General features: G+C 39.1%; 1 protein-coding gene across 6 annotated transcripts in view; it reads right to left on the bottom strand.

Moving 5' to 3' along the window:
• Rho-5 (rhomboid-5) overlaps positions 1-23,069 on the bottom strand; it is a 371,266-nt gene that overhangs the window by 310,452 nt on the left and 37,745 nt on the right. For all 6 annotated transcript variants that reach the window (XM_076823763.1, XM_076823764.1, XM_076823762.1 and 3 more), the window contains exon 2: positions 16,582-16,818. The gene's annotated coding sequence lies outside the window, so the exon portion shown is untranslated. The remainder of the gene's footprint in view (positions 1-16,581; positions 16,819-23,069) is intronic.

Raw genomic sequence — 23,069 nt, forward strand, 5'->3', positions numbered from 1 at the left:
AGTTAAAGTGTTAATGTACGAAGTTAACTTGAAACAGAAAAGGAGTGAATTGAAAGTTCGATAAGTAACTTTTATTTATAAAAGTTAACAGTTCCATTCGACGCCTGGTTCAGAAGGATTGAAGCACTTACTCTGCGTGGAATAATTATTGTGAACAATGTTACAAATTTAGTGGAGGATTCTAACAAATTGTACTTCAATTGGTATTTTAAATTGAAAGCAGGGAAATATATCCAATCTGTACCAAATATCATATTTTGCGCGAATAAAGTGTATGAACATGTAATGTAATTGTATTAGTGAAATGGCACTCGGCCGACTCTGGGCAAGTAGGAAGATAGTATTGATTAAGTTTGAACCTTTCATTAAGCTGAAATTTTTCATGTAGTTGGTCCATGACATGCAGAACAATGTATTAAGGGGTCATACCTAGTCTGGATTTTTGCGTGGAAAAATCAGGACTTCAATTTTAAATAGCCGCTACTTGGTTTTAAATTAATATTTCCGAAATTCCCTCCGTTAATCAGAGGATACATTAATATACTGACGAAATATTTTTTGGGGAGGATTTTAGATCATATGGTTCCAAATGGCAGTACTCACCGCAAAACCAAACTTTTAAAAAGGCTTCTTAGCTGTCGGTTGTTACTTTATTATAAACGTAAATATTTTTTTACGAAAAAATTACCTAATGTTCTTTAAATGTTGCTCTTTTAAGTGGAAAAAGTTCTGTAAAAATATATGCTTCCGGTTTTTCAAAAAAAAATCACAAACATTCACCTCTTTTCGGTCGCCTGACTAGGTACAACCCCTTAAATACATACGGCGCATTATTCAATATTTTTGGGCGAAATCAGTTTGAAAGTTTTGTACTTTTCATACGCTAGGTACATATGTATTTATACGATATAGTGAAATGAAGAGGAAGGAATAAGGGAGTCTCAAAAATTCCTAAAAAATTTTAGTACTGTTTTCATATGACCTGAGCATCGTGCACTACCCTTGTCGGTCTAGTGATCTTCATCTATCCCTGTCTTCTGTAAATTCAAGCCTGAACTTTTCCTTTGAATAGATAATCTAAACGATCATTTGCTCCACTATTAAGTGACATTAGGTGCACAGAAACATTCTCTTTACTACACCTACTTCTACTTTTATCAGAAAAGTGGCAAAAGGTCATAAATGGCCAAGGAAAACACTTTGATTAAAAAAAGCTTGTGATATATTTTTTCCTTTTAATAAAGACTGTAGTTCAATGAAGCGAATAAACTTTAGCACCGACCCAATATATTTATTTTCTTTGACGTTTAAACATCTCGAAACTCGGAAGATTTCGAAAGAGCTCGGAACGATCTGTTGAAATGATCGAAGCCGTTGATCGAGAGGGTAGGGTCTCAAAGTAGTTCCTACGTTCGAACATTCGACGGATCGAATCGTATTCCTCAGATGGAAGCGCATTACACGTCGATACCCGGAAGACTTATATTCCCGTTAAATTGCATCCTAAAGGTGAATTCACGACAGTAATTTACTGGGAAAGTAGGTCCTCGCGTCCCCGCCCGCCCCATAATGTTCTTTCATCCGCGGAAGACAATTTAAATTGTCTGAAATCCGTAGTAGAATTACCCTGTGCGGTAAATTGCACGAGCATTCTGCATGGCTCGTTCAATCTTCCCGAACCTGCAATTCGTGACGTCCCCCATGTTTCGGGCTGGCAACATTCGGTTCGAATAGAAACAAGGCGTCCGGCCTGGGGGTCTCTCACACGCGTTTCGAATAACGAACTTAGGAAACGTGAAATCGATTATGCTCATCACTCTTCCGACAAGCGGAGAAAGAATTAAATCCAATCCCATGAGATGGGGCATTTTAGAGACTGAACAAGTCTGTTGCTCTTGCTGCAGTTGAATTATGTGCACTTTAAAAGTATCTACACTGTAATAGGCAAACTTAATTTTGTCTTAGCAGTGTCGTGTTTGGGGAAAGTATACTGTGAACGGACATTTAATGATTTTGACAGCGCAGGTGTTGAATTTGTAACTAATGCAAAGTGTTGATTAACGTTTATTTGATATTGGCCCTTGACTGGAAAATAGAAAGTCCATCTGGACTTTTTCCTTATTTAAGGAAACCAGTATTTTATATCTTAATAAGACGCCCGGCAGAAAAGCTTATTCTGAGATGATTGTGAATGGTGCACCACAATGGAGCTTGTGGAACTCATTTTCCACATTTTCGTTGTCCAGGGACTAAAATATAGGCGAACTATAAGATACTAGGGGAAGGTGTTGTTCCTTTGACTACCATGTGTTACGGATCCATCTGTTAAAAGTATGTGAAAATAAAATTTTTAGTGCATTTGTTAGCCATCAGATTTTTAATTTAATGGCTTGTTGTAAGGACCACGCAGTTCATGTGACCACAGAAAAATATTATTCAATTTCATAAGGAAAAAGTTAGTATTCTTCCATTTCTACACAACCTCATAAAATTTTAACATGTTAATATTTTTTAAGTTTTGTTATACTAAGCTGTAGAAAAGACTGTGACAAAGAAGCATGCAAGGTTTGAAGTTGGTCAGTCTGACCTAAAAATTATAATTTGCCATCATTATGTACCAACTGCTCAAAGGTAGAATACCCCCTAGTCAAAGGAACAACGGGCTGTTGTACATTTGACCAATTTTCCTTTTTTCTTCAAACTGTGGTAAAATGGTAATAAAAAATATATTAAAATTTGCTAAAAATATATGTGTTAGTAAAAGTCTTGAAAATGTATATGATCACTTTTCCGATTTTTTTTTAGCAAAACTGAGGTGGAGAAAATTGAAAAACTTCAAACTGTTCAAAGGTACAATAGCTTCCCCTAATGAAAGGAGTTAAATGTATGCAGTCTAGTTAGGACGAAGAATAGAAAATTATTTGGACGTGTTATCGCTCAAATATTGTAGCGACTTTGTCCCTGTGCTTTTGATTAATTTCCCGTTTATACAATGTAATATTATGTAGTATAGTGTGCAGCGCGCTGCTTGTATAAATGAACTTCTACCGGCTTATTTTACTGAATATGAAACTTGTTCATATTTCTCCCTTTCATCGATCAATCACTTTCATAAGTTTGTAATTATTTCAGCTCATTTCTGAATAGCATTCAAAGAACGAAATATTTTAAATAACAATCACGTCGAAACACACATTGCATAATTGACTAGGAATTCCGACAATTAAAATTAACTTCCCCGATGATGAAAGCATCCCCTTTTATTCGTCGACAGGCGCAAAATCGATCGAAACTTTGCCTCTGGAAAGTATTCCAACTTTCCCAGACATTCATCCTATCTGAAACCTTCCATTCGACCTTTTCCAACGAAGGTAAACCTCACGAGTATTCAACAATACGCTTTGTTCCTCTAGACAGTGCTCCAACGAATTTCAAGGCTAACTTTCCGAATGTTTTTGATGCCAGAAATGAATTTCTTCGGCCCCAGCTCATGCCTATTTATCGAAAACTTTAACCTCATCCCCCTGAATCTACTAATGCACTTTATTTGCTTTCACGACTACTGTTTCTAAAGGAAATGCTCTACAAATGCTATTCGTATACCTCTCCCAAGTAAGAATTTAAAAAGGAATTGAACAAAAATGGTGTCCACTGTAAACAGAAAGTCTAGACGTAGAAGAACATGTCTCCAAACAATTATATTATAGAATTTATATTTTTGATACAAATATGTAGATATTCGGGAGCTAAAAACATTTACGTCACCTGAAATTGTGGAGGTTTTTTCGCAATGTCCGTTGAGAAATCTCGTGGATGTTATTTTCTCAGCAGGCGTTTGTGTTGATTAAATAATGCGCGAGAAATAAAGAGCTGTTCGTAGGCACGTAAATTGGCGAACGAGAGTTTAAATATAATCAAGCATTTAGCAGATAAAATCTTCCTTCGTTTCAGCTGCCCCCGGACTTTATCCTCTGCCAAGCCCCTTCTTTCATATCTTCCGCCGAGGGTTGATCCCTTTACAAATTATGTAAAATCTCCCGCTTGCGAGAGAGTTTAAACGCACATGATGACTGACGTTTAACCTCGTTTCAACTTCAACCGTATTTAAGCTTCTCTAGTTGCTCCCTATTAATCGCAATAGCATTAAACTATTCTTCAAACGTCGGAGTGTAACGTGCCCCGAGTTAAATGATTTCACGGGACCCAGAAATTCGCAATCCCACGCTACCTGCCACTTGTGTGCCTCAAAAGTTTATCAGAGGAGCTACAGGATTGTAAATCGCTGAAAACTCCAAGCTTTAATATACCTATTTCATTTACAGCACTGCCACTTGGCTTTTGAGGGATGTTAGTCACTATATATTTGCGTGAAAGTTACAGTATTGCAAACCACTGAAAACTGCTACCTTTACTATACCTATACTAAACTAGTACCTATCCACAACATTTGCCAATTCTCCTGTGATTAGTTGCTTTTCAAAGAAAGTTGACCAGTACACCCCTAACAACTGCAATTTAGTAAACACTAATCACTGAAAACTGCGGCCTTCGATACCCCTCGATACCACAAAACCTTCCACCCTTAATTTCCTCCCAATATCGATGTACAATAACAGAGACGTTTCAGGCGAGCAAAGTTAATGAACCTGTGACGTTCCTACCATGGGATCGCGCTGGTTAGTGTTCGCTAGCGCCACTAGAAGGCTAATCTTTCTAACTCTTTCTCGCAAGTCCTTAGTTGCAGTGTCGTTCGTATATATATATAACCTCCAAGTTGTGTATCTAGGGTAGGGCCCCGTGCAAAGTACTCCAAAAGCGTTGACCGGGCTTTTAGACTGATTACAGTTACGCCGGAGGCGGCGGAGCCAAAAAACCCGGGCAAAAGAGTAAGTAGTAGTCCCCCATGAGACCCGTTTTTCACCACATGCACGGCACCGTTTATACGGTAAAAGGGAACGAAGATCCATGTAAGAGACCTTTTCACAAGTGCCGCATAACTGGATATCCTTTGTGCTGATGTGCATGGTTTCCAGTCGTGGGTGCAGCTGATCAAAAGTTAATATTCTCATTCGAAAATAAATAAAAAGAAAATTCTTCGTTATTTTCAAGTCTGTAAAGAGTATATAAAACCCCCCTTTACTACTCCTCATATTTATTGGGTGAACCCACTGAATTCTATTCCCCCTCCTTTTCTTAAATCGTCTATAACGCGTTCACGCTCTACGCTGAAGCCCAACTGACTTGGAAAACCGTCTACGAACCGTGAATTGTGCCAAACATCTGTTTGTGCCGTATAAACGGTGCCGTGAATGTGTGAAACTGGCCTGACGTTACAACCACCCTGTATTTATAATCAAGTAATCCAAAACGAATAAAAAGGTAACCTCTGCAAAAAGAACGTATTCAGTTCCGACAAACAGAAGACCCGCGCCACAGCCCTAGCAAATTATTCCATCCTAAAAGGGGCTGCGCCGTTCATCTCAAAGAATGTCGCGAACGATACAAACTCCCAGCGAGCGATAAAAACACCCCTCCCCCAACAGAAACTACTCGTCTTAATTGCGGTAGATGGCAAAAAGTGCGAAACGCGGCGCATTACACCGGTGCGGGTGTACAACGAAACCCATTCACCCATCCGCGATGCGCCATCCCCTAACGAACCGAGTAACGGTGATGCATTCCGCCGTTCCCTCTGACGCGCAAAAACTCTCCTCGCCGCGCAGCGAAGCGAAGAGGAAAGCGCGGGGAAATACTATAAAACGCGAATGGGAGAGAAAGGAAAAGGGACCGGTTGTGGCGGTGGTGTAGTCCTCGAGAGCTCTCGCGCGTTTCGTTTTCGACGGTGCCTTTCGCGACGACGTGAAACGGACTGACGGAGAAAGGATCAATCCCCCGCCCCTCCTCCCTCCAAGCCAGCGAGTCCGCGAAATTAACCATCGAATCGCGAATTTTACGGCTCGCCGGCGGATAGCGACTAGCGGGAATCGAGATTTTTTACCGCGCTCCGAGGGCTACAATATCGGACTCTGGTGAAATGCTCGAAAAGCAGGGGGGCGCGGACGGGGGGATATGAAAGGGGGGGGGCGGAGGATGAGCATAAAGGGATAAAACGGGATGGCGAAGTGCGCTTCGTGAGGCGCAGTTCATTTCAAGAGCACCGATTGATGAACGAGAGCTGCAACCAATGGCTCCCACCCCCCTGGACGCGTCTATCTGACAAAGCTCGCCCCCTCTAAATTACTCGGCTGCCGAACCTCTTTCGAAACCGAAGTCGAGGGATCTGTGTTCGTTCCATACGAGCGACCGTACCCGCTGCGAACGGAACGGCGAATGTTATTGCGCTTCTTGCGAGCCATGGCTGATCACTCGGGCGCGGGTGCGTGCTTAACGCTTGCTGAATAACAAGCAACTATTCTTTGCACGGGTAAATTGAGGTTTGCAGGTTCGTTTGTGTAATAGGTTCCTTTCAATTCTTCTGAATTGAAAACTCTGGTGCAGTGTGCAAGGTTGCGCGCTCGATGCGGCGCACTATGATACAATTATCACTGTGTGTACTTCCCGAAATGTGCTGTCGAAACGTGACCAGCTACGGTTGAAGATGGTTCGTGAAAAAAAGATGCAGTGTGTGCCAGTAGCGCACTCAGGATTTAATCTTGAGGGAAACCGAGTTGAACGGATAAAAATATTCTTAATGCAAATGCAATTAAATTCGTTAGGTGATTATGAAAATTTGTTTAAAGAATAAAAGTCCGTTTTCTTTTCTTTTAAGAAAGCTCTTGAATTACGTCAGTCGTGGATATATTAATCTTCTTTTTCCTTGTACTTTTGGGGGTGTCAAGGCCCCTTGCCCCTCCCCCCCGCCCCTTCTTGGTGCGCCACTAGAGTGTGCCCTACTCTTATGTTTCCTTAAAAAAATGGCAAAACACATATTCCTTGGGTCGATGCAAACGAGGCAAATTTGTACATGAAGAAGTTTTATGCACCCAATCTTTGAAATTACTATCAATAATGAAAGTAGGTACTAAGGTTGCCAACTTTGTCAGAGGAGGTACGCTCTTGGACACTCCTAGACACTCCGGGACAATCTGGGACACTCCTGGGTGTAGGTGCACCACAGGTGAAAGGAAAGAAAAGCAAAGTTTATGAACAAGAAATTAGAGATATAGAAATATGACAGTAGTACTGAGTTTCTGTGAAAGATGTGCGTTGATTTTTTTAATATAGTTGAGGGATTCTGCTGTCTTTAAGAACCCTTTGTTATAGGTTATATCCATGAAACAAAGGATGTGTAACGTGAGATAGTAAAGGAAATAAAAACAGAGATAGTAAAGGAAATGAAAAAAGATACAGAATTTGTAAATACTTTTGAAATACAAAAGTGTCTCTTTTAAAAAGGCCCTAAGAAAAATGCCTTGCATTAGTCTCCTCTTTCAGTAGATATCATTTAAAACTTTACAACGAAGCTAATTCTTAAGAATAGCAAAACTGTTGTCTATGCAAAAAAATTGACACGCACAATTTTTACAACTCAATACCACTTTCATTATTTTAGTTTTCCTAAATAGTACAAGTATTTCAAATAACAGAATGTGCAATTCCGCTTCAGCCCGAAAGTTTATGCAAAAGCAGCATTGCATAACTGTTAGAAAGATGAGAAACTCTCCTCAGCAAACTTTGAATGTATATTTTAAATCTACCTGCAAAGTGTATTTTCCTTAAGAATTCCTGCTTTATGCGTCTCAAACCCCTTGAAAAACATCTCCGAGGGATTCTGAGTTACGCAGAAATATTCAAGATTTTCCAGACTGTCTCTGGGAGACCTTTAAGAATCTACTCTTGGGGGTTTCAGTCACGTAGCAATCGATTTGCTTGAATGCCAGCGAAAGAACGAAAATCCACCCCCGCCGTCAACGCGTCACAAAAGCACAATGCTTTGATAAATCCCCAGCGACTTCGAATTCGAATCATTGCGCCTCGCCGGACGCGGTTCATTTTCCGTGTTGATTAATGGAAGAAGTTGCGACTCACGAACCCCATGGACTTTCCTGCTTGCGGTTCCTACCCCCGACGATTTCGACCCTTTCATCGACGAAACGAGCAAACCTCGGCCACTTTCGCTCCCGCCGTCATTTAAATCGGAAATGAAACGAACTACCCCCTTCCTTTCCAATTTTCTGTGCACGTGTGTGTGTGCAAGCCTGAAGAATGTAGGAGTCTTCGAATTCAAAGATGGGTTTATACAAAGGAGACCTTTGAAAGGTCAAATTCTACGGTGGTAATGTGTTGTGTGATGCTCTGATTTATTCTTAGGGATGTTTTTCCTTAATCCTTTTATATCACGCATGGGAACTATTGTAGAAAGGGAAATAATGAAATTTTTTGTTTGATCCTGGAAAATATTCTGAATGCTAGACTGAATTACGTTTTTAGTTATTTTGCTTCTGACTTTGATTTCGAATGAAATTAGAGCTGCTCTTAAACAGTCTTAGCTAAAGGGATGTGTATTGAGTAAAGGGTTTTGGATTTTTACCCTCGAGATTATAATTTTTTATATTGAATCCGAAAGTCTTACAAACATTTTATGGGGCGAGGATCGTCTTTACTTTTTTCAAACTTGAAAGTTCGGAGGAGCACTGAAGTGAATAGAAGGTTTAAAAGTACTTAGGGACCAATACGTTTGGGACCATATTCTGCCTCAAATGACCCATCTTACGCAGTGAAACAATTACAGCAAGGCATCGATTTCTAATACACTTCTCCCAATCGATCTTCAAATTCTTTTGCTACCCTCAGAAACCAACTTACAGTACTGGAAATATTTATTGCATTACTCTCAAATTTATTTAGAACCTACACACAATTTTCATAGCAATATAATTGATAAAATTATTCTGTTACATCAATAATATTTTCCTAGTACTAATTATAAGAGAGGTACAAGTGGTAACGTGTTTATTCGAGTGATGCAATAAATATTTCTTTATTTTAAAAAACAAGGAATGTCACAAAACTGCATTATTGAAAAAATCAAGTTTTATTACTTTAGTCCAATCGTAAAGAAACAAGGTTCAATGAACTTAACTGTATTGTTCACGCAATGAACAATTTATAGTTTAATTAGACATAAAACAAAGAACTGTGCAAAAAGGTAATTGTTTTACATTGTTTTAATATCTATCAAGAGGAACACTGCAGAATACTGTAACAAAATAAATGTCCACTTCTATTATTATCAAAACAAGGAGCCGAGGGCTCCTGACGTAGTGCAAGCTTACACTATAATCAGAAATACACAGTGCAAGTAGAAAAACTGGGAGCATTCCTTGTTTCGTTCCAGTGGAGGTTAGACATTCCCTGTTTTTAACTGATGTGGACATTTCTGCTTTATAACTATTTGTGATTCGACAGCTCTGTGGCCCCAGTTGCCACCAACAAAATACATTATTAATCGCAGAATTCCTAAAAATGGACATTCCCTTTTTCCCCCTTACGCTCCAAGTATTTTTCTGAGGGTGGTAAAAGAATTTCCTAGTAACTAGTATGAAGATCGATTGATCAATTACAAGAAAAACCACAATTCTACCACATTTCTAGCCGTCATCTTGAAACCTTGCCTCAGAAGGCATTCACTAAACTCAGCAGCGCGTGTTCCAGCCACACCGCCAAGTAATGGATGTTTCTGCGTTAGTCATCACGCTCAACCCCGTTGACAGCTCAAACTGCTGTGCTTATTGTCGCTCGTTCGCGACTCGTGTTCCCTTCCACGCGCCCCACCCACCCTTGCACCCCCTTCGAGTAGCTGCGGAAAGTCAGCGGACATTAACGCAACGAGGGTGCAATCACCGGAGATTAATTTCTCCATCCACGTTTCCTATTCGTTGTCGCGCGACAAAAGATCGCGGGTAGGCAGCTTTAATAGAATCCCGGCTGAAACAAGCCCGCCGGGGGCCTATTGTCAGCTCGATGGGGGTAGAAAAGGGGTTTGGGAAAGGGCGAACCCAGATACTTTTTCGCTTTATCGAGGATTTTCAATTCGTATTAAAATATCCCTCCCCCCGTGACATACACGCATACACATAACGATAATCGAAGAACCGTGTAGCATACGTCACGGTCGAATAACTTATTGATGAACTTTCGCTAAGGCTGAAGGTTGGGGGTCCGTTTATTTTCGTATTCTGTTGAATAATCGATCAACTCAGTTGCCAGCGTCGAAGCTGTTGGGACTAGTTTGCTTGGTCGCGGCTTCTAAATTAAGGTAATTAAAGTTACATTACACTGTCCAACAGCCATTTTGATCGGTAACATTCAATAGCCGTTTCTTATAGAGTTTTGTGCGCTGAAAACAAATCCGCAAACCGTTTGTCGCCATCACCCTCAGTTTTTGAGAAATTCGATTTTGAAAAAACTGCAAATTTTCAACTTTGAACATTTTTTGTGTCGAAAAGGTAATAGTTATTCAGTTGCATATCATAACTTATATCGTTGTGTCCGCGAGGGTTCATAGAATAATTTGATGGACCATGCAACCGAATAACTATTATTGTTTGAACGCAAAAGATGTTCAAAGTCGAAAATTTGTATTTTTTTTTTCAAAATCGAATTTCTCGAAAACTGAGGGTGATGGCGATAAACGGTTTACGGATTCGTTTTCAGCGCACAAAAATCTGTAAGAAACGGCTATTGAATGTTACAGAACAGAAAAAAAAATGAATTTTGTTAGACAGTGTTATCGCGACGGCGCACAGTGGGATAAACTGCACATTTTTGTGTCAAAATCGTAGAACTTTCGAAAGATAGAGGGATGCCACTTTTGGGAGGTTAAAGCTGAGGTGTTGCCGAATAACAGAAAAATATTGGAAAAGTATGACAAACAAGTGTTGACATTAAAACTCTATGTCAAAGTTAACTTATTATAGATCATTTCTTATTCAAATCTGGACGCAGAATTTTTCTTGCCCTTTAGGATCGTTTGACATAGGTTTTTAATATCAGAACTTGTTTATCATACGTATCCAAATTTTTCCCACATTCTGCATCATTTTAGATTGAACCTCTATCTTATTTATATCAAAAGTTCTCCGATCTTGACACAAAAAAGTGCAACCTATTCCACTGTGCGGCGTTCCCGCCACTGAGAAATTTCAGGGAAAATTGCTTTCGTCGGTGGGATTGAATAAATGCGAGATGTTTTGTACAGCGAAGGGATATCGTTGGAGGAGGTGGAAATGGATATCAGATTAAGCCTTCGCTTCTTCGGTATTATGTTTAATGTGTTCTGTAGAAAAGTACGCTATTCATTTTCAAATTACGCAGAGTAGCATTCACGAACTCTCTCCTTGCCGGCTGAATGCAGTAAATCGATAAACATCAGCGTGATGAGCGTGTAATCCTCTGAGATTAACTCTGTCTCGCTCCGCGTCTTTGCAATTATTTTGCGTCAGAACCATTGGCTTTAAAGCGAAACACCTGCTGCCTCTGTTGATCCCTATCTTTGACTCTTCCTCCATACATTTAAACTACGACTCGTTTGGAAATTAAATTCACCGAAGTTAAACAAATTACTGCTCGAGTGTTGGCGCTTTCAAAGCGTGCTGCATTGATGCGCCGGAGTTTAAAGTTCCCCGAAGGCTCCAGAGGCTGCATTCAAGGAACTTGCTGTCATCTTACCAGAGTTGGGCATTATCCGAATAAATTTTTATTCGAATAAAACATCATTCGTTATTCTCGAATAACTTTACTTTATTCGCAATTCTTATTCGAAGATTATTCGAATTAGAAATTAAAAATAAGAATTAAATTCGAATGACGCCCAACACTGGATCTTACCAGCAGTGTAACTTTTACTCATTTCGATTGATCTTAAGTCTTGAAGAAGAAAATGGTCAGTGAAGCTGTTAGATCGTTTAAAAATCAGGGTGCAGATAAAAGAGACAATAGAGACTCGTAGTCAGGTGAATAATTTCCTTTAATCCCCCGTGTGCAGAAATCGCGGGCTGAAAAATTTAATTAGAAAGCTCGATCTTATATCTACGAGCCAAATTACTCAAATATAACGACCAATTACGACTCCCCATTATGTTGCTCTATTTATTATGTAACGTTTATCGCTCTCCAGAGCGCAATCCAGACCGTGGGCATTATAAATGCAAATGAATTGCTGCCTCTGTTCGCTGGATATACATATAATAACGGGCACGCAAGATTAAATCGGATTTCTGTACACGAGATCGGGAGAGAGTCGCGGAAGAAACGAGTTACTTTGAATTCGCGTAGTTCTCTCGTAAAGTCTATGGAGTAAAGCCACCCCCATTGTTAGAACCTTCATTACTTGAATAGTCTACTTTAGAACGTCACATCTGATGTTGAAATTTCATTTATCGTTATCGAATTAAGTCTGATCACAAATTAACATGAAACTGAAAGTGCCAGGCAAAAGCAAATAGTGTTAATAATTGTGGAAACATAAAATCAAATAAACTTGGCAATGAAATACAGCACTAAACTCAGATTTGTTAAGATTTCCCCGAGCAGGCTTGGCATAGAAGAATTCAGATTAAAGGATTTGGGGGATAAAATGAATATTGTTTGTGGCACTGTGGAATTCCCCAGCTATGGAAGTATGACACTCATAAATGTGACAGAAAATCGATTCCTTATATCATGTTTCTGTTATATATCACACATTTATGCTATTCTGGGTAAAATATAGCGTAAGCAACGTCAGAAAATTGGGTGTCCTGTTACTCTAAAATTCTCTTCTTTAAACAGGAGTGGCACCTGCCCCCATTAATTCGAATAATGAAAGCCCTACTATATTTCCATTTCCACAAAATCGCAGGAATTAAATACAAAAACGAATACCATCAATGTGCCTCGAAACCCATCTGATTTTTCATCCCCAACTGAAATTGAACTATTGTTACATAGCTAAACACAGCTCCACCTTCCCCCCTCGAGTCACTAATTATTCCCATGCTAGTGCTCGACAGACAAATTCGTCAGGATTACTTCTCGGAGACGGCAAATTAGAGGCGCCGATGTTCAAGCCTCGTACAGCTGTCCCCCTCGTTTTCGAGGGACAGGATTAGGAGCAAAAATGTATACAGTCGCCAGGCTGAAGGATTCTTCAGCAGGAGTACGGTGCCTCAAGGATTGACCCCTTGGATTTCAGGCAAGAAGTGGCTTCTAGGCTCGTAACACGCGGATCTCGAGGGGCATTACATTTTAAACGAGCCGCTTAATGAAATCTGCACTCGAGAATTAGTAACTTCGTAACGATCTCTGCGAACTATGCCCGCCAGTTTTCTTTCTCCCCTCGCCAGCCCCGTTTCCTCGTTCGAATCTGCCTCTCATTTACATATCCCTTCAATTATCATATTAATGCCCCTATTACCGAAAATTTAATATTTTCTGTATGGAACTCGCAGCTGCACCTCGACAGTAGCGAATTCTTATCCTTATCGATTCTGCCCCCTCCGCCTATCCAAATTTCATTTAATTTGAAATTCTACAATTAGCGCGGGCTACCCTGAACCCTTATTACCATAGAATATAGCGGAGTTAATTGACGACTGTATTCGTGGACAGTTGAATTTTTCTTTTTAGTTGTCTGGTTTAAATATGCAGCGACACGGAGAAGACTTTGTACTTGGAAATTTAGGAACGTGTAAAATCTTTGGATATATAGAATGTTGCTTGATAAGTGACAGGCTATTTTTTTATTTAAATTCATTGTAAAAGGGTGCAATTGATCTTCGAAGATTGAAAATTTTTTCGTTTTCATTTATTTCTTTGTAAACGATTGGAGATGTGTGAATTATTAAAAGACAGGTCTTACGAAATGTTTCATATTATTTATAAAAATTCCCTGTATAAATTTTTTAAATTTAATCCGAATTCAGACAATTCACTCACAATAATTGAACATTCCCAACTTTTATTTGTTGATTTCAAATCGCTCTGACAGATGTATCAAATATACAGAACTATTCCTAAAAGCCTAATTTATCTAATTTACATTCCATAATAAGCTTTTAATTTCTATAGAAAATTTACATCGAGTTACACTGCTCTATGTCTTACTATCAAGCAAGCTTAAAACTTACGAAATTTCCAATTACAATTTACCCCCGCTGTCCTTGCAACTTACACGTCAAGACTATGGAAAACAACGAACTTGATTTTCTCGTGAAATTTTCAGTAGTAAGTACTTCTTGTGTGCCTTGTGCGTTCAGTATACTGTTATACACGGTGTGCAGTAACTATATGCAAATTTTAAGTAAAAATCAGTGTCCCGAACCTCGTGCACTCTTCCTGTAAAAGGATCCCTCCATGTTTTCCCCCGTGAGCATTAGTTTCCTTATTACCGTGCATAGATAACGTGGCTTTTGCTGAAGGTGTTAGGAGGACACAGCCGCAATTTGCGGTCTCCACGTCGCCAAACGTTCTATGGCGGTGTGTCAGGTCGGCATGCTAAACCACGAAATTCACTCTCTAAACCACGATCCCTGTACCTCGGGGCGTGCCATTGCTATGGGATTTGCAGTGATGGAATTCTTTCAGACCGTGAGAAACACAATCCACAGCGAGAAGGTACAGAATTTGCAATCTTAATATATAAAGCAGAAAGCTTCTATATGTATGTGTGTTTGTCTGTCGCCTAAAAACTTTCGAACGATAAACTCTGGGATCACGAAATGTGCCTCGGCTTATTATCCCTGACTAATCCAGACGAATGTGACCATTTTCACAAAAAAAATTTTAAAAAATTTGTTTTATAAAATCAGAATCTAAATTTCGGGAGAATCCGAGTAGTAAAGCTAGTTAAATATATTCTGTGGAAAAAGTGAAGATACGTAATAACCTTGTTAACCCTTCGTGGTCTCATATTATAATCACAAATTGGTCACTTGGGGTTCACTGCACCCCAGCGTCATTTTTGAGCCACCATTTTCGTATTTTTGAATCTTTTAACTTTGGAGTAACATTCACTTTTGAAATGTAAATTTTCATATGACGAAAGTTTTTGGATAAAATTGACTACATTTTTTTAGATTTTAATATTAAGGTCCAAATTTATTTTGAATTCGTAAAGGCGTCGACATTTGAACTCGGAAATTCAACGAATGGTTAATTTGAGTAAAAATGAAATAAATCCCTCTCTATCAAATGTCACGATAAAGCTACAAATATTTAAAGGTGAGAGAAATTTTGAGATACGTGGTGTCGATCACTGGCTTAATCATTTCCATGATTTACGAGAATGATGGAAGATCAATGATTCGTCAACAAATAGGTGGACGAACGAAAATCAACATCGACAGATAAACATCATGGTGTAACTTTGCATTGGGTATCACAAGTAGACTGAATTGCAGTTCATGAAGAGATGGAGAAACATTGGTTGCGTAACATTAATTGATAAGCAAGTGGAAACGTGAGTTGGTACGATTGCTGACGAAAAATCCCAATGTACATGCAACGAGGCATTTATAACAACAATTCGATAACGCGCAAATCCTCGCGAAATGATAAGTCAATCAATGTACAATATTTTACCTTCAAATATAAATTTGACAGCGAGGGACAAATTTAGTTCGTAAAATGAGGAACGGATGAGGGTTAAAACCTTATTCCTCACAAACAACAATATAAAAAGCAGCCTAGATATAGTACTTTTGCTAGCAAAGGACTATCCCAAACCCGAAAATTCAAAAAATTCTGAAACTTTGTAAATATGTAGGGGATTTGCTCCTGATTACAACGCAATTTTTATTTGTGGCCCAAATTGACTCTAAGGGGGTGTAACTGGCCGCTAAAAATTCGATTATGTAAATATTTAGACCTTAATAACAAAGTTTAAAAAGCTGGAGAATTTCACCCCAAAAAAATCGCCTTTAGCCACAACTATTTTTTCAACTACAAATTTCAACATATAAAAATTTAAATTTCTAGATACAGATTATTAAAGCATGATTCTATGAGTGTTACGAAAGCACAATTATCACTCAAAAGTTAAAAGATGCAAATATACGAAAATGGTAGCAGTAAACCCCATTTGGCTAATTTCTGATTGTAAAGAGTAACCTAACCATGGAGGGTTAAATATTAAAATCATAATATAAAAAATTAGAGGCAGCTGAAAAATATTTGCGGCCTCATAGCTAATGATGTTACGCCTGGGGCCTTCAAAAGTATAAATGCCACCCTGTCAGAACGTTCCGTTCCACCCTTCACTATCATCCAACCTAATCAATTTCTGAAGTTCGCTAGCAAGGAGCAGAATCCTCATAAATTGCCAAAGTAAGACCCACACACCTTCAACAACCCTCTTCCAGAACACTCCCATGGGTGCACATAAAGAGGACACTCCTCCATCGCCGAGTCATCATACACTGCGGGTACTAAATTCTACCGTGCTCGTGAAACATGTCCGTTTTAAGGCGCGTCGTTTTATCACGGAAACTTAGTTATCCTTGCACTCGCACGACCCCCTTGCTCCCGTTTATCCCATAAACGGCTGATTCGCCGGGCGAGGAGGGATTCTTTTGAAGGAACTAGAAAGCTGCGTGCCCCTACCTGTTCTGTTGTTCGTCGACGGTGACAGACGGGAGGGTTGTTAGACGTTGGCCGAGGCAACGGGGTTGCTCGCCCCGTCGCGATGCTCACCGGCCCTCGAATCGCTCGAGAGCGGGCAGACCCTCTTTCGCGTCCTTTGATCTGCCAGCGCCCCTCGAAACGAGCACTACGCCATGCTCCTCGGTCCTGTTCAGCTCGCCCCCTGCTTCCTCCTTCGGCCTACGCATGCCAAGAATTCTGAAAGCACAAGGGACACTGGTTAGGTACATGGAAACGCTGCTGCTTCTACAGTAGCTACAGAACGAGACGAATTTATTGATTGCACCAGCTCATCCCGTGAGTAACGTGGGCGAAGGACGTACAGGGTGTTTCCAGGATTAAAATGTGTGGATAAACTTTGCAAGTAGATACGATTCGCTAATCGCGTTCATGGGAAGGAATGGCAATATTCGCTTTTATTTTCGGGGTTAGGGGCTTTCACAGTTAGAGGGTGATTCAAGTATAGGTACTGCCGCTCATAAGTATTAGGGCACCTACTTTGTGTGGAATAATTCTGAAAAAGGTTGCAAATTTATTGAAGAATTCTAATAAATTTTGCATTATTTGGTATTTTAAATTAAAGCCAAGAAGTAAAAGCAGTGAAAAGTATTCAAACTGTACCACATATCACATTTTCTGCAAATGCAGCAGATGTCCTAATACTTATTGATGGCAGTGGAGGTTTTTCAGTGGGGAAACGAGATTGAGGATTGTGAGTTTAAGTATTGGAAAAATAAAGCATGGAAAGGTAGTTCCAAAGAAATGGATTTGGAAAGGGTGGTCCTACATTTGACCCAACTTATTCGCGCATCAATTTATTAGGGATATTTGTCCAGGACTTTGAAATAGGAAACACTGTAGTAGAATTATATAAATACTTCGAAATCAGTATTGCATCTAGCTCCGCAAATTACGAATCCTGCCTTGTGTACAATGTTTAATGAAATTAGATGTTAACAAACGGTTAACAAGTTTCGTTAAACCAACATATTTCCGTAATCATATTAACGAAATGGAATTTCATAGAACTCCTTCTTCCTGACAGAGTTGTGCAGATTGACAGTTGTGTAACTAGAAAATTACGTGGAAACTCAACAAAATACCACGTATTTTAATAAAACGCTATTTTATAATTAAACAAAGTATTTCTGCACAAAAAATTGCCACTTTCGATTTAATCTATACTATGACTGAATAGTAAGTCCTAAATAAAATAAGAGAATTAAGAACTTAGCTTGTAAGATGTTATTGTGGGAATAGGAATATCATAGTACAATAAAATATAGAGATATAAACATATAATTATATAAATACAAATAAATATATATATATACATATATGTATGAAAATATAACGTAGGGAATAAGACGGATGCACAAACAGGAAGCCACCCAAAGCCGCGAGGCATGGATTACGTAAAATAAATAAAGTGAATAATAGTAAGTCCTAAATAATAATTTGTGTACCAACAACACAAGAAACTTGAACTTTGCATTTTCAAGAAACATAAGGAAAAGTACCTCACGAAATATATAAACGAACTAGCAAAATACACCCGCGCTTCACTTCGGGCCTAAGAGATATTAGGGAGTCCGAGAAAATACATTTGTTACCCCTTTTCACCCCCTTGGGGATGGAATTTTCACAAATCCTTTAACAAATCCTATAAACGGTTTTCTTTTATAAATATAGATTACATTTTATTATGGTGGAGTTCATCTGACCTTTCACTAACTAATTCACTGACGTGAAATAAACCAGTAATATAACACCCCATTCAGAGAATACAATTTTCAAAGACCACAGAGACATTTAATAACTGCTACTCTTAACATTGCCACGATCCAATGGGATATTTAATAGTCCCACACCAATGGCAGGAATGAAATTTTACGCGAACGCAACGATTGTGCCGCTGCTCTCCCCAAAGCCTGTCCAGCCCCAGAGATTTCACTGATACAGCAACGATACCATTTTTTAAGAGCTTAACACACATCCTCCACACGCGTAGCCAGGCTTTCCCTCTAAAATTCAATCGCGCGATATTGAAATATCCAACGGAATTCGATTGAACTGTTCCGTAACGTCGACGATGCAGATTCGTTGATTAAACTGAGTCGCCCGGACGGTTGTCGCGTTAGCGTCGCCCGCAATTGTACGTAAAAGTATCGATTATTAGCTTCGAACGCGTCAAAGAGGGCTAAGTAACAAAGACAAATTGCATATTATCGCGCCTTTCACATAAACGTACACGTTTTTTTAGACGTTGATCACCTCTTGGCTGCTCAAAATATTTACATGTCAACATCTCAGATTCTTCTTTCAGAAATGCCACTAACAAGGGAAGGTCCCCAACCCGGAAGTTTAAAAAATTATGAAACTTTGGGGGTATGTAGAGGATATATAGATATGTGTTAAGCAATTTTTCTTGCTACCCAAATTCACTCTAAGGGGGTTAGACCCCTGAAAATTCAGCTATTTTCCGGTTTTGTATTATAACACCGGAATTGTAAGAACTATAAATTTCACCCCCTTAGAGTGAATTTGGGCAGCTAAAAAATTGCGCAATACATACTTATATATTCTCTGCATATTCTACTCAAAGTTTCAGAATTTTTTTAATTTCCCGGTTGGAAATCTTCCCTTGTAAGTTGTACGCTTTATTTTGAACTAAATATTTCAAATAGTTTAAGTTAGGGGAGGTGGAATTGTAAGGGAGGCGGACCCATATCCTCGGAGGGGAAGAGTAATGTTAAGGTAAATCTAATCTAATCTAAATCTTAAATATTTCATTCTTCCAAACAGTGAAAGGAGATCGCAGCCTTCATAAATATATTACTTTGCACCAAAATTCATTAACGTATGAAAACGCCAGAAGCAATTACGTTTAAACGAGAACTATATTTTTGAATATATAATTCTGGGAAAATTAGTAATACAGTGTTCTAGTAAGAATTGGCTGCGAACCTACAGCATGTTACATGTGCAACATGTTACTTAGAAACATGCTACAGTGCAAGAGTAACGAAACCAGTAAACTGTGAGCCACAATTTCCTTTACTCGTTACAATAACACGCACAATATTCTTCTAGGTATAACGGTTCTTGTATAAAGCAATACTGATCTCTCCGAAATGTTATCGATTCAACCGTGGATTTAATCCAAGATGTAATGACAATGCACGCCGAAATGTACGAGATTTATGGCACCGTGTTCCCCATTCCACTGGCATCATAATGTGCTCGATAACTGGAAATACGATGCTTCTCGATCCCCATTTCCATCAGCTTTCAATGCTGCCAATTCTTACGCGAATTGTAAGTACAATGGAAGCTCGATAATCCGCGGTAAACGGGATTCAACCTTGTATTATTGGGAGCTTGGATTAAGCAGAAGATAACATTTTGGAAGCAAACCAACAAAAGAAATGATAATAACGCGAAATTCTTGAGAACACGAACTCGAATTACGCGAGTTATCGAGCTTGTAGCGATTTTCAGTGGTGGTAACCCAAGTGGCTATCTTACTTTTATTTATTGCACACGTAGCGACAAGAAAGCACTTTAATATATTAACACTTCTATTTACTTTGCACCACAATTAATAATCACAGCTGTGTTATAATTTCACAGAATTATAATTTACAATTTTTAATATATAATTTCATAAAATTATAATCTATAATTTTTAATATATAATCTTCCAAAATTATTATTTATAATTTTAAATATATAATTTCTCAAAATTATAATTTATAAGTCTTAATATAAAATTCTACAAAATTATGACACACACTAACGCAAGTTACGCTCCGGTAAGTAGAAAGTTTCTATCACGAACAGACCAGGATTTTTTCAACAGTTCCAAATTCAATAATATACATAGTAACGATGCAAATGTAAAGTGAGTATGGAAATGGATGAAGAACACATAGAACACCTTTTAGAAACATCAGCGGACTATGACAGTGAAATAACCAATTATATTCATCCAATAAGCGATAAATAGAGACAATGTACCTGCATAATTTACCTCACCAACACCAGGAAATCCCTTCTAACTCTAACAGGCTTGATTTTTCGACCCATCTTGATTAAGCATTTCCCATTCTGTTCAATGAGTACTATCCACCCCATAAGCATTCAACCCTCTCTTTTCCACCCTGTGCGTTCTATTAAGAAAAACGTAGCGAAGGTACACGAGCGTCGCGTCTGAGCAACGAATGTATTCACCCCTTATTTTTCCCGACTATGCTCGGGGCAATTTGAAGGAAAAGGTGCCGGGCGTCAAACCCTCGTACAACTTTAAACGACTTCGAGCCTCCCCCAACCATCAGCCCATCAGAAGACGCCATCTTCCTTCTGGCAACTCAGTTTGCAAAATCGCGATGCTCGCCGATAAAAGTTACGTCGTTTAGCAAGCTTTTCAGGCACGAAAGGAGTCGCGATGCAGGACGGGGGGAGGCTAAGAGGAAGCCTGGACCTGCTTGCATCGACGAGGAGAAATTGAGACAGATAAGCCATCCTGTCTCCTTCTCTCCTTCCAGCAGGGGATATGAGAACGAAATAAATTGTTGCACGTTGGCCTGGGTTAGGTATGAATAGGTCTTTTTGGAAAGTACTCGATGCTGGGCAATAAGAAATAATATTGAAAGTGATTAGTGATTATTATTCGTTTACATTGAACGAGCACAGGTTCGATACTTGCGGCGTGGAAATATAGAAGATATTACATAATCTTAAATTTAATATTCTCTGTACCTAAAGGATTTATCCGAGTACACATTACTGTTCACTGGTTCTCGTGCCAGCCTTTATGAACATAAATTCTGCATTCCCCAGTGAAGTCGCTTCAAGTGTCACAATTGCACCTTGAGGAGGGAAATCGTGCAATAAGAACAGTGGTTGGAACGGTAATGATACAGTTATTAATTTTTTCTCGCAGATCAGATTACACCTATTTGAAGGGGGGTAAAAGAATTTTCGCGTGGAATTCCGTAAAGGGATGGAGTTAGAAACTAATAAGCAACAAAAGGGGTCGCGTGATACTCGAACATGCAAGGCCATAATGTTGCGTGAATTTATGCTAATTCCGACCTCCGCTACCCCTTCTACTTAAAATCGATGCTGAACAACGGTTTCGCCGAAACATTAGTCTGCCTATGCTTCTGGAATGTACCCTTAACAGAGGCACGGTTAGACAGCATCGCTGAGAGACTAATGAAACTGTTTACAGGGGCATAAAATCGATTAAACGATCGGCTTCTCCTTCCTGCAAAGCTTCCACCAAGGTATAAAAAAAAAAGAGGAAGCTGTAGAATGTGCAAGAGTTCAGTATCAAGGGGTGGTATAAATATAACCATTGTGTAAAATGTTAATTAAAACAGTGTTATGCGAGCAACCCCTTTTACAATGAAGGTTCCATGTGTTTTTACAGAAAGTTTCAAATTACAAGGGGCTAAGATTATTTTGGACGGGTTAATATTGTGCTGGTCAGAATGATTGGAGGGGATGAAGATGAAGTGGTAGGAATAAAAATATGAGATCTTGCACAGGAAAATGTGTTGAGTTTTGATATCTTGTGTCAATTTATTCCTCTGTAATTTTTTCCAGTGAATACCACCGAGTTTATTATTATTACTATCATTATTTTAGATTTACTTATCCCCCAGAATTATCTGCACTTGGGTAACACAGTAGTACGTAGGGATTACAGAATATTTCATACTTCAATTCCATCAGTTATCCACGAGACAGAAAAATAAATGGTACTTTTTTCTAATGTGATTTTCTTCCTGCTGATAATTGTTGTGCAACAGCAAAATCTGTAAACCAGCTTCCACGAGTATTAATTTATTGCCATACCTTTTGAATGTCTGCTAGAATTCCAAATAGAACTCGAAACCTTTATATTCTCGAGGATTCAGTCCCTCGCACCCCCGAAATACAATACCCACTCGATTCAACAATCTGCTGTGTGTTAATCTTTAAAAAAGTGAAAGCAAACCTATTCAAGCATCAGTTAATCCCAAGCACTATCCAAATTATGGTAAGTTATTCCGAATAGGGAATGCGCTTATTACAATCCACTGGGGAGTAAGTGAAGGCAATTGAAACGAAACGGGGGACATTTAACTGACATTAAGTGTTTCACGAAGAACGTGTGTGTAGCATTTGGGAAGCTCGTAGGGTTACTAGGAGGAGGAAGGATAAGGAACAGGACATTGCGGTAATCCCACGAGAATGCAGGATACCTTATCCCCGGATCCAGAAGTAGCGTAAGGAGGAATTTTGGGGTAGCGTTCTCGCCGTTACAATAGATTCACCGCCTCCCCCAGAGCTGTCGCAGAAATAACAAAAGGAATATTATAATCGTTTAGTCGTGGCAATAAAGATAAGCGTTATGGAACACTTGTTCCATAAAAAAAAAATAAGATCGTGGCTTTAAC

Source organism: Andrena cerasifolii, chromosome 12 (assembly GCF_050908995.1).
Source record: "Andrena cerasifolii isolate SP2316 chromosome 12, iyAndCera1_principal, whole genome shotgun sequence".
NCBI lineage: Eukaryota > Metazoa > Arthropoda > Insecta > Hymenoptera > Andrenidae > Andrena > Andrena cerasifolii.